At 47.6% G+C, this 12,270-nt stretch overlaps 1 protein-coding gene across 3 annotated transcripts in view; it reads left to right on the top strand.

Moving 5' to 3' along the window:
• CIMIP2A (ciliary microtubule inner protein 2A) overlaps positions 1-12,270 on the top strand; it is a 68,487-nt gene that overhangs the window by 36,677 nt on the left and 19,540 nt on the right. The gene's annotated exons all lie outside the window — the stretch shown is intronic.

Genomic DNA, 12,270 nt, shown 5'->3' with positions numbered 1-12,270 from the left:
AGTGAAGTCTGTGGGGGGGCAGGGGTGAATGCAAGCTGCCTGCTGTGGCCTTGGGGCAAGCTGCCCTGCTGTCCTCCCCACCAGGAGTCCCGCACTAGCTGCACCACCGTGGTGAGGCACCCCCAGCCCATTCGGCAGCAGTGGGGGGCACACCTCCATACCACCACCCCTACTGCTCCTGGGCAGGCAGAGGATCCTTTGTCATGGCAGTGTGGCTGGCACAGGCTCCCAGGGGAGGGCCAGCAGGGCAGGGAGCTTCATGGCTGCATCCATCCCTGCTCTGTGCACAAGTCTGAGGGGGCATGTGCCCCTCCATGCCCCTCTCCCTGGGAGTGTGCCCAGCAGCAGTGAGATGCCCTGCCCCCTGGATGAATCACGCATGGCTCTGTGCTGCTCCCTGCCCTGATCCTGGACCCCATGCAGACCCCCAGGCCCAGCCTCTGCCCCACTCCCTCCCTCACTGTGGAGGCCTGAATCTGCACCACCACCCCTCCCCCAACTTAACTGCAGGCAGCTGAGGAAGCTGCTCTCAACCACTGCCTGAGGCTGAATTCCTGACCATGTGCATATGTGTGCACGCACACATGCATGTGGCACCCCCCTGTGTCCTGCTCCCTGCAGCCCCTTCCAGGCTGGAACTCTGCCAGCCTGCAGGGAAAACCCATCACCCATGGTGAACGGAAAACGCAGATACCTGCATGATATGGGGAATCTGGGACAAATACTATCCTGGAGTCATGCAGCCTGGGATGGGACTTGATGTTCCCATTTTGGAACTGCTGCACTTAATTAGGGATGGGTGGTCACCCTATGCCTCTTTCTGACGGGGGGGGGGGGTCAGGGCCCTTGAGCCACCACCTACTTAGCACCTATGGTTGGCAGAAATCATTGCTTAGTCCATTTAGAAGTTCTCTTTAACAAGGTTTCTTAGCCTATTGAAAGGCTAAAAATGGCCAGAAGGAGCAAAGGAGATAATGGAAATGGCTTGGTCCTGTTAGAGGTAACAAAATAAATGTCTGGATATATCCAGGGAGTGAATTTTCTTCTTTTCAACATTCAGTGTAGCCAAGGAAAGAAAACAAATAAGGTAAGTAGTTAATTTAGGTATAAGTCTGAACTGGCTTTGAGCAGAACTTGGGGTGCCGTCTGGGCAGCATGTTTTCCTTAAGGAAGTCTTTGTAAGGTAGTTGAAGAGTCTACAACTCACTAACTCTTGAAGTAAGTGAAGGCCATTCAAAAGCTTATTTAGATGCTGTGTTGATACATGTAACCACCTTAAAGCAGTTCAAAGGGAAATTCAGTGAATTTCAAGAGGACAACATGAAGTTGTCATGAGAAAGACAGTGGTGGCATTTTAGGTTTGTGACACCAAGACAGGAATATCTGTGGGGTATTCCCAGAGCCCCAAATTTTTCCCTGCTGTCCCACTGCTTTCCCAAGGAAGATCAAGGTTTTCCCTGGGTTAACTCCTTATCCCCACAATCTTCTTCGTTGGTTTTCTGGTTCTGATTCCTGGATCCTACTTAGGCTTCTGAATCTGCCAGTACCCTTGGCATTCCCTGACTTTGGTTCTTGGCTCTCGATTCTGGTTTGACCTTTGCCTCTGGCTTTTGGCTCCTGATTTTGGTTAACCATCAGCTTACCCTGTCTCTGGCTCCGGCTTCTGACCCTGGCCTATTTTGGCTTTGGCTATGGCTACAGCTCCCAAGTCTAATTCTGATACGAGACTCCTCTGTACCTCCAGCTCTCTGGAATGCCAATCTAGACTGCACTTGTTTTTCTGGTGTCTAAACACTAGGCAAGACTGCCCACATCCCAGTTTCTTAACAATTCTTGTTAGAGTTCTGCCAGTATTTTCAGAGATCAGCCTTTCTGCTGATCCTGCCAGCTCTGACTGCTGGGGACTAGGACTGCCCCAAAGCCTGGGATCCAAAGACTCCTACTACCATACATATAGCCCTTCAAATACCTGCAAGTCTGCCCCCATCCCCATCTTTCATGACTGCTCAGGAGGCCAGCTTCAAAAGGAGTAGCAAAGAATGGGCAAGGGTAATGGATGTCCTGCAGCAGGATGGTTAGAATGCTGTGCTGGGAAGTCTGAGACCTCCCTCTTTATGGTCACAATCCTTGGGGGTGGTCACTTTAGCCTACTGCAGTGTTTCTTTGTCCCAGTGGGGACAGACAGAAGGCAACAGGGCAACTATCTCTTATTACTTTCACAGAAGGCTTAATTTAAATCTTCCAACCAAAGCAGCAGGCAGCAAACACCATGTGAAATAGTGCCACCTACTGATAGACTTGCTTAACATATGTAATACTCAGTACAGAACACCACTCCACCTAGATAAGGTAATCCTTTAAGTACTTGGGAAGGATGGTGAATTGTCTCAGATAACCCAATTCAGAGGTAGGAGTCAGTTTACTGGAATTGGCAGCAGGCTCTTTCAGCTCCTCATGAGTCATTTCAGCAGGTAGAGGATTTGAGGTGTCTGGCAAAACAGCTGTTGGACTCAAGAACTGGCAGTATGATGTCTCCTGGATTGGTAGATCTGGGACTCAGTCTCTCATCTTGTAGGCATATCATCTGCAAAGTATCTTCCCATCTGGAGTCTTGGTCTTGTCTGACACTAGTCCTATAGCTTTAAGGAAAGTTGTAGGCATCTACTGTGGTTTGGTTGCCTGGTTTCAGACACAAACAGGATCACTTGGTTTGAAAGTCCATACAAGTGAAGTAGCCTGTTTCATAAAGAACTAGATTTCTTGTTCTACTTGGCACTCATTACCAGGTCTGTGTGAAAGCCAATCCAAGCAGGTCTTCAACTATAGATGCCTCAGTAGTTCTTAGATTCCTCAGTAGTAGTAGCTGGAGGTTAGGGCTGAATTCAGAGGGTAGGGCTGGATGGTAGGGCTAGGATTCAGAGTGACCTTGACAAATTGGAGGATTGGGCCAAAAGGAATCTCATGAGGTTCAACAATGACAAGTGCAAAGTCCTGCACTTAGGACAGAACAATCACATGCACCAGTACAGGCTGGAGGCTGACTGGCTGAGCAGCACATCTACAGAAAAAGGACCTGGGGGTTACAGTGGACAGTAAGCTGAAAATGAGCTAGTAGTGTGTCCTTGTTGCCAAGGCAAATGGCATACTGGACTGCATTGGTAGATGTGTTGCTGCTAGGTCAGGGGAAGTGATTATTCCCCTCTATTCAGCACTGGTGAGGCCACATGTGGAGTACTGCATTCAGTTTTGGGCCCTCCACCACCCCCACTACAGAAAGGATGCGGACAAATTGGAGAGAGTCCAGTGGAGGGCAATAAACATGGTGAGGGGGCTAGGGAACATGACTTATGAGGACAGGCTGAGGGAACTGGATTTATTTAGTCTAGAGAAGACTGAGGGGGGATTTAATAGCAGCCTTCAACTACCTGAAGGAAGGTTTGAAAGAGGATGGAGCTAGACTGTTCTTAGTGGTGGCAGATGACAGAACAAGGAGCAATGGTCTCAAGTTGCAGCAAGGGAAGTTTAGGTTAAATATTAGGAAGAATTTTCTCACTAGGAGGGTAGTAAAATACTAGAACAGGTTATCCAGAGAGGTGGTGGAAGCTCCATCCTTGGGGTAAGACCTGGCTAGACAAAGCTTTGGCTGGGATGATCTAGTTGGGGATGGTCCTGCTTTGAGCAGGGGATTGGCTTTGATGACCTCCTGAGTTCCCTTCCAATTCTCATTTTCTGAGATTCTTCAGGGCTTTAACCTGCAGTTGTACATGGAGTTACATGCGGTTACCTCTGTGACATTGTATTAGTTACCCTTACCTTTCATCTCCTGGCTTGCCCCAATAAAGTGGTAAGCAGTATTGCTGCTGGCACCATCAAAGAAATCGCCAAGAGGAGCATCAACAGGCTGCCATGCAACAAAGACACAGCCACATTCCAGAGCAGGTCATTAGAGGGAGAGTTTTAGTAGGATGACTTTGCCTCCCTGAAGACCCATGCCCTGAGGAAGTACATCAGTTGTTGCTGACCATGTTGCAAGGAATGCCAGGAACTGCGGGATTATAGTAACTGGGTTCAGATGGTTGAAGAAGATGGATTTAATACATCTGCTGAGACTATTGGTGCAACATTGAGTGGAATTCACTGTTCTGCCTATACGCAGCAGCATGCAGTTAAAGATTCACTGAAGGAACAATATAATCTCTAACATAATTCATAAAGCTCAATGTGTATGTAAAATATTAAGAAGCCCAACAATATTGGTAATAATTAGGAAATTAAAGTCAAAACACACAGTCACAGATTGTCTTACCAGATGGCATTCAACTTATGACATAATTGAGCTAAGGGATTTCTGTCAGGACACAGTCACCTCAAGTCATGAGCTTCATCTGACAGAAGCAAAATGGAATACTATTGAAAGCATAAAGCCTGTTAATGTAATTGCAAAGATTCTTCAGTATGAACAACTAACAGTGGGTGACTTGTGGTGCTTGGTTAAAATGCCAACTGGAAACTGCAGAAGTCTCATTCCCTATATCTCAGTCCTTACTGGCTTCCATGAAAAGGTGAGAAAAAAAGTCTGCTTGAAATGATATATTTCTGTCATGTATATGCCTTGATTCCAGATATCAAATCCTTGTCAGAAGAAGGGAAAATTAAGGCAACACTTAATTTAACCAATATATAGACAGAAAGGGAAATGCTTCATTCAGTAGTTGAAGTCAATTATATAGAATCTAAGAAATGCATGTCTGAAAGTGAAAGACCAGATGATGAATTGAACTCTCTTATTCAAGCTTGTGAAATATCCAGAGAGAAAAAGAGATCTGAACAAAAGAAACCTCCCAGAAAGATAGTTATGTTTAGATGAGCTATGTCTCAGTAAGAAGGAAGATATATTAAAATACTGGAAACTTCAGAAAAATGCCATGGCTGAACTATATCAACTGGCAAAATTTGTCATGGCAGTTCCAGCAACACAAGTGGAGATAGAACATTTTCAAGCTTTAAATGTGTTCTATCAGCACATAGGTCCAATATGACAAAAGCAGATATTAGAAGACATTTTAGTTTGCTCAGACAAATTTCTTCTATGTTATACATGAACAAAAATCTGATTTGAATCAGTTCAAACTGGTAACTAGACCACTGGGGTTTGTTTATTTATTTTTCCTTTGGGGGGCTTGAACCCTAACTAAACCTGAACCCACTGAATGCATCTGAACCAAACCCAAATAAATACTTGTTTGATTCCCTAGCCCCAACTCCATATGGTAAAGCATCACAGGTAAGTAAAAGTGTCTTCTTCATGTCCTAATGGGCTAGCAGACTGTTGAATGAAACTGCTTCACATCATTGAAGGCCTTGTCATGACATTTAGTCCATTTTCATGTTGCATCCTTGTCCAGTAGATGATACAAAGGCTCAGCAACTGTAGTTTTGTCTTTTAAAAAGGAATTGTAGAAATTAAGCAACCCTAGGAATGGTTGCAGTTTCTGCCTGTTCAAATCTAGGGCAGGGGTTTTCAACCTTTTTTAATAAGTGTACTTCTCCCTCAAAGTTTCAGTTCATGTACCCCTTTATATTTTTTTCTTTTTTTTGAAGTGGGGGTGCAGATTGAGGCCCCCGTGGTGAGGGAGGGAGTGCGGGATGGAATTGTGAGAACAGTTCATCTGGGGGGCATAGAGAAGAGGGGGCAGCTCCTGCCACTACACGCACCCTGGCAGAGGTTTGGGGGGGACATGCCCCCTAGATCTGTGCATGGGGTGGAGGCTGCTGCTGTTGCAGGCTGGACTCTGCACCCCGCTGCTCCAAGGGCCACATGATGCCATGTGCTTGCTGCTGATGGGCAGGCAGGGGACAGACACATACGTGCACGCGCAGACACACACCCACAGACACACGCACGCAGACAGACGCAGACATATGCACGCACCCCCCCAGAGATAGATTCATAGAGTGTAAGGCCAGAAGGTACCTTGGAAGATCATCAGGTCCAGCCCCCTGCACCAATCAGGAAAGAAAACTGATCAAGGAGCTGATCAAGGGGAGGGTCAAGGAGCTGGTTTACACCAGTAATCCGAGATGAATGTTTCTCCAGTGCTTTATTTATTGTACACTTGTAGTCAGTACATACTTGAATGGCACTGTAGCAGGTCTAGGGCCTCAGGAGGGTCTGTGATGCCTCCAGGTGGCCGTGTAGCCCTTGTGTCACTCCAGCTCTCACCTTGGCTACATACCAAAACTGAGATCTTTACCAGCCTTCAGTTAATTTATTTTAGTCCCCAGAACAGGCAGATCACAGTCAGTCCCTCCACCATAGTCCTTTCAGTATAGAGCTCCTTCCCTGATGGCCCACAGCCCCAGACTAATCCCCAGGCTCTCCCAGAGCTAATATATTTCCTAAGCCCTGCTTCTTTGGGTCATGTGCCTTCTTAGGTCAGCTGTAGGTATTTTCCATTAGGTTTACTGGCAGACCTAATTTCTGTGGCTATTCCTTTCTTACCTAAACTGGGCTCTGATCTATTGTACTATTGCTGTGCCACTAGCACTGCAATAGGTACGGTGTTGCTTAGACAGGCCCTGTCATATTGTCCTATTGCATGGCCACATGTGCTGCAAGAGGCATTTGTAGCCTATTAATTCCCCATGACTAGTCTTTCACAGCCCCTGGTGGGCAGCTCCCTTCACCCAAGACACTCTGCAGCTGTTCCACCCTTAAAGTAACAGGGAGTCTCTGGCTCCCTCTTACAGGCACATTTGGCTTTGTGATGGGTACAATAGGAGTGAACCAGGATGGATTTACTACTGCTTTTAGGACAACCTGTTCTACAAGATGATTGATCACTACATCAGTCTTTGGACAGAAGGTGAATGGAATACAACAAGGCTTGATCTGAATCTCTGAGACACCTTGAGCGGTGTCTGTTGCAATGCCGTGCACTCCTATTAACTTAGTGTCCAGTGTTTTGAACTGTTCCTTACCTAGCAAGCGTGCTGTCACAGTGTGGGGTCCCCAGGGATGGCCGTGATGCCCCCAGGGCTCCGTGACGGGGCCATCTTCACCCTGCAGATGCCTTCTACATCTTGTTGGTTAAGATAGCAAATAGGGAGGTTGCCCGTGAGTTTATGTGGCCATGGTCCTGTTGACCCCACTAGACTCTGCACATTCTTGGATCCCTTGCCGAGTCCCGCTTCAAGTTGGTGCTTCACAGAACACCCTAAACCTTATGGGCTAGGTGTGTGGCTCCAAAACCTCCCCTTCGCCATGCCTCATAGGTGATATATAAATATTGACCCTCTGATGAGGCCTTGGTTGAACTCAGCCTCCTATTGCCACTGGGCCCTGTTGCTGCATCCCTCCAGCACTGGGCTCTGTGCACCCCTGTTGTGGCGCCCTTCTGGCACTGTGCTCTCTGGGCCTCTGCAGCTTGCGCCCCTCTGGTGCTGGGGCTCTACACAATAGAGTGCCACAATGAGGCCGCCTCCTGCCCTATTAGCCTCATTCTGGTCCACCGGTGCAAATGACAACAGAAACACAAGCCCCTGGGCTAGAACATAACAATAACAATGGGGGCCACACTGCCCCTTTAAGAAGGCAAACTTCTCCCTTAGTATTGTGTGCCTCTGAGTCCCAGGTACCTTATAAGCTCCTAAAGCCCTATTAATCTTGCAGGCAGCAGGTCAGGCCCCCAAACATCTCCAGGTAGCTCTTTCATGCAGGGGCTGCTTCCCCTGGTGGGTGCCAGAGAACTAATTCCTGGCACCTCTAGCCCTGGGGCTTATATGTGCCCAGGGCTCTGCCTCCTTCCAGTCAGCTGACTGTGCAGGTGCCAGCTAATTTCCTCATTAGCCCACTGCCCCGGCAACCTGCAGCTGCAGAGCTCTGCCTCCCTCACTGTGGTCTCCAGCTAGGCTGCTTCTGCCTTTAAAGGAGCAGGCTCACCTTACTGCCCTGTGACACTTGCTTGCTATCCTCTGGCAATTATGAAGTAGGGGACCCCTTGATCCTTCCCACAGTGGATGCTGATATAACATTAAGTCAACTGCGTGTTTATTGTAGTACACAAGTCTTGCGTTGCAAATGACAATAAGCAGATTGTTTTGAGACCACAGCAGTTTGTATGTCCCTTCTGGAATTAAGGCAAACTCAGGTCCAGAGTCTATTTCCATGAAACATGAAACACTTGGAGCATCATTGTAATGTAGGTACTTTTTTGTAGGGGCAGTATTTCTACACTATTATTATAGACATCTGTGAATGTTCTAGGGGTGTGTGAAACAGGCCCTATTCGATTCGGATTTGGATTCGGCCCAAATCAGGGACAGTGATTTGATTCATTGATTTGGATCACTGTCCCCAATTTGATTCGGCCAAATCTGAATCTGAAGATTTGATGCTGATTCAGAGAATCAGCAGTTCAGACATAGACACAGCTTTAAATGTTTTTTCTACCTACCTTGAGGTTCCAGGCATGGCTTGTGAACGCTGCAATGCAAGGATGGATGGAGTGTCCCACAGGAGCATGGTGGGGTCCCCCACATGCTTGGTGGCAAACCCAGAAGTTCTGGGTCTTCCAGGGAGCACTCTGGAGGGCCCCCATGCTCCCCCAGCTTGGTGATTGGCTGCGGGGTGACCCCGGGTGCCCCCCAGACCCAGAAGGCACCTGTTGCTGAGTCGGGAGGGCACAGGGGTCCCCCCCCAGCACACCCCCTGGCGAACCCAGAAGTGGACCGGAAGTGCTTCTGGTCCACTTCTGGGTCTACTGCTGAGAACACGCCATCCGCCCCAGCATTGCAGCATTCATGAGCTGCCTGCTACTTTAAGGTATGTAGAAAAAACATTTAAAGCTGTGTCTGTGCCCAAATCACCAAATCTTTCCAAATCTCTCTGAATTGATTCGGAGGGTTCTGATTCGATTTGGAGAGATTAAAGGGTCTCCTGATTCGATTCAGATTTTTGGCCACCGAATCAGGTCTCCGAATAGAATCAGCAACCAAAGCTTCGCACAGTCCTAGAATGTTCCACAGACTAAAATTTGATTCAGATCAGTGACAGTGTTTGTGGTGGCTGGAGGTATACCATCCTCTAACTTCTTTGCAGATGGCTTGAATTTCTGATGGCAGGGTAAATATTTCTGATTGACTTTAGACTAACATAGCTAACTACCTGTATGCTCTTGAATTTCTGATGACACACATCTTATGTGACTCTTGAAATTGCAATGATGTCATTCAGCATAACAAGGACAGCATGTATCACATCTCTGACTCCCCCACGACTAGTAGCAGCTTCCCAGGGGTGAAAAATATATATTTTTGTGAGCTGCTGGTGATTTCTTTGATTATACTTGATGAGTTTCAGTTGATATAATTTTCACAGAAAACACGTGGATCTCCTTTGAATGGAGAAATGCAGCCTTGTGGGGAAGTACTTCTTGAACACTGATAAATGTTAAGTGTTTCTGTAGAGGGACCCTGGCCGAGTAGCCCCACTTCATGGGTGTCTACTTCTCCCTTATCTGTATGACTTGGTGTTACTAAAAGAAGCTGTTAGGAGGCGGTACCTGATATTCTGGGTTTTGTTGATGTGGGTCCTAATGGTTGTGAGTCTTCTGTGGGGCTCCATCTCCTCTATACCCCACCCCTTTTCACTCAGGTGTTCTCGGAGATCAGCCTGGGCATCTGGTCTTGTTAGCTTCATTTGCTAGATGCACATGTCTGCAACAGAGACAACCAAATACATAACTATAACTCAGGTAATACAGTTTGTGCCTGCTTCAGGCTTCTTGTTGGCCCAATGGTGCACCTCAGTTGCCTTTCCCAAATGAGTGGGCTCTTCAGAATTATCCTCCCCTAAGCCTGAGTGGGCTGGCCCATCTTGGGCTGTGCCCTTTGGATACTCTGCGGCCACCAGTACCACAAACCCCAATGTGGCCTCTATGGGTATCTGACCTTTGTCAGCTGGGGGACAGTCAGAGTTCCTCCCGCAGAGTTGGCGACTTGCTGGTTCTTGATCTGGGTCCTGCATTCTGGTGGGGAAATGGCATAAGCCAGTGCCAGGGCCAGTGTTCCTCCTTCCTTTGAGGCCGGTACTCTCTTATATAAAAGTTCTGGGATGGCCTTGGCCAACCCAGATCTCTGCCTGCCCCTATGCGCCATACACTCACTGCCAAGTGTTGAGAGCCCCAGATGGGCTCAACAGCTCCTGTACCTGTGGCTCCTGGGCCCTAGGCGGTGCTGTTTTCCCATGCCACCTGCCTGGCTGGCTGGCTAGGCTTCATGGTCACGTGAGACTCAGGCTTCAGCTCTTACTCTGCTCTGGAGAAAGGATCAGCGGCAAGCCTGCTTCCTGCTGACCATTCATCCTGATCTGGGGGCAGGGGAACAGCAGGATGCTCTAGTGGCCCTCAGGCTCACTGCTTTTCCCACTGGGCTGGCTGCGAACCTGCCACCCATGGAACACACCAGCGTTCATTACCCCAGTTAATATGGGGCTTGGACGGGTCACTGCTACAGATCCCCCGCCCACTTTAAGTTGGTGGGCACACAACTTACTGCCTTTTGACCCATGCACTTTTATGCTTGACTTTGTTTCCTCCTCATCTTTGCATGATAGAAAGTCAGCCACAATGTTTTTCTTGCCAGGCTGGTGCTGCACTGTAAAACAGAAAGGTGGTAGAGCCAGTGCCTATCTAGTGATATGTGCATTTTCTGTCTTTGCCAACTGGAGCCACTTGCGCACAATGTGGTCCATGACCAGAACAAATAATCTCCCCAGCAAGTAGTAGGAGAAAAAGGTCCACCACCCATTTAATTGCTAAGCACTCCCACTCTACTGTAAAATTCTTTTGTTCATATTCTAAAAATGTACAACTAGTGTATCCAATCGGGTGCTCAGTTCCCTTCTTTTCCTGAATTAATATGGTCCCTAGGGTCACAGCTGATACATCTATCTGTAAAATAAAGGTTTGGTCAAAGTTTGGCACGTGTAAGATTGGTTTTTGGCATAGAGCTTGCTTTATTTGCTCAAATGCGCCCTGAGCCACTGAGTTCCATTTGATCTTGCAGGATACATAGGACTTAGTCAAGGCCGTTAGAAGTGCCACTATTTCTGAGAAATGAGGGATGAACTTACGATAATAATTTGCAAGTCCCACAAAGGATCTGACTGTTTTTAGGTGTTTTTTTGTTATAGGCTGTTTATAGTCTCTAAAAGACTGTATTTTGTTTTCCAATTAGTTGCTTTATCTTTCCTTGTCCTACTTGGAAGCCCAAATACTGGGTCTCTTTTTGAGCGAGCGTATATTTGACAGGGTTAGCCATCAAGTCCTTTATCTGGGTCCTGCATTCTGGTGGGGAAATGTGGTATAGGCCAGTGCCAGGGCCAGTGTTCCCCCCATCTGAGGCTGGTACTCTCTTATATCAGAAGTTCTGGGCTGGCCTGGGCCAACCCAGATCTCTGCCTCCCCCCATGTGCCCTATGCTCACTGCTAGCGGTGTAGAGAACCCCAGACAGGCTCATCAGCTCCTGTATCTGCAACTCTTGGGCCCTAGGTGGTGCTGTTCACCCACACCGCCTACCTGCCTGACCGCATGGGACTCCATGGCCACAAGGGACTTGGGCTCCAGTTCTCACTGTGCCCTGGAGAAGGGACCAGTGGCAAGTCTGCTTTCCATTGACCACTGATCCTGCCCCAGAGGCAGGGGAGCAGCAGGACACTCTGGCATCTCTTGGGCTTGCTGCTTTCTTACCAAGCGGGCTGCAAACCTGCCACCCATGGAACACACTGGTGGTCTTTGCCCCCCCCCCCAGTAAGTACGGGGCTCTGTCTGGTCACTACTACAGTTTCCTTTGTAAAGAGTCTGTGTTGCAGGACTGCATCTCAAACCTCATGTATGAATCAATCCCTCAGTAGAGACTCAAGACTTCCTATGTGTTTCCTAGCAGCATATAGCTGAGGATCTTTGGTATCAGTGCTTCAACTGGGTCCAAACCACTTACACAGAATCACTCCTAAGAGTGAAAGGCCATGGTAGGTCTTTTGGTTATAAGAAAATAGTGTTTTTATTCATATCACATAGAACCCATGTATGAACAAAAAGATCCATTTAATTCATAGTAATTTCCCTGGGGTGGTTAAAAAAAAAAAAAAAAAAGAACATTTCAAAACAACCACTTTGCAAATATCTAATTAAAATTAAGGTGTAAAGTATCTGACCTTACTTATAACAAGCTATTAAATGGCACCTCCCAAGCTTTCCTGGTTGTAT

Source organism: Alligator mississippiensis, chromosome 12 (genome assembly GCF_030867095.1).
Source record: "Alligator mississippiensis isolate rAllMis1 chromosome 12, rAllMis1, whole genome shotgun sequence".
In the NCBI taxonomy this organism is placed as follows: Eukaryota; Metazoa; Chordata; order Crocodylia; family Alligatoridae; genus Alligator; species Alligator mississippiensis.
The sequence above is the reverse complement of the archived record's forward strand: the minus strand, read 5'-3'. Positions and strand labels throughout refer to the sequence as shown.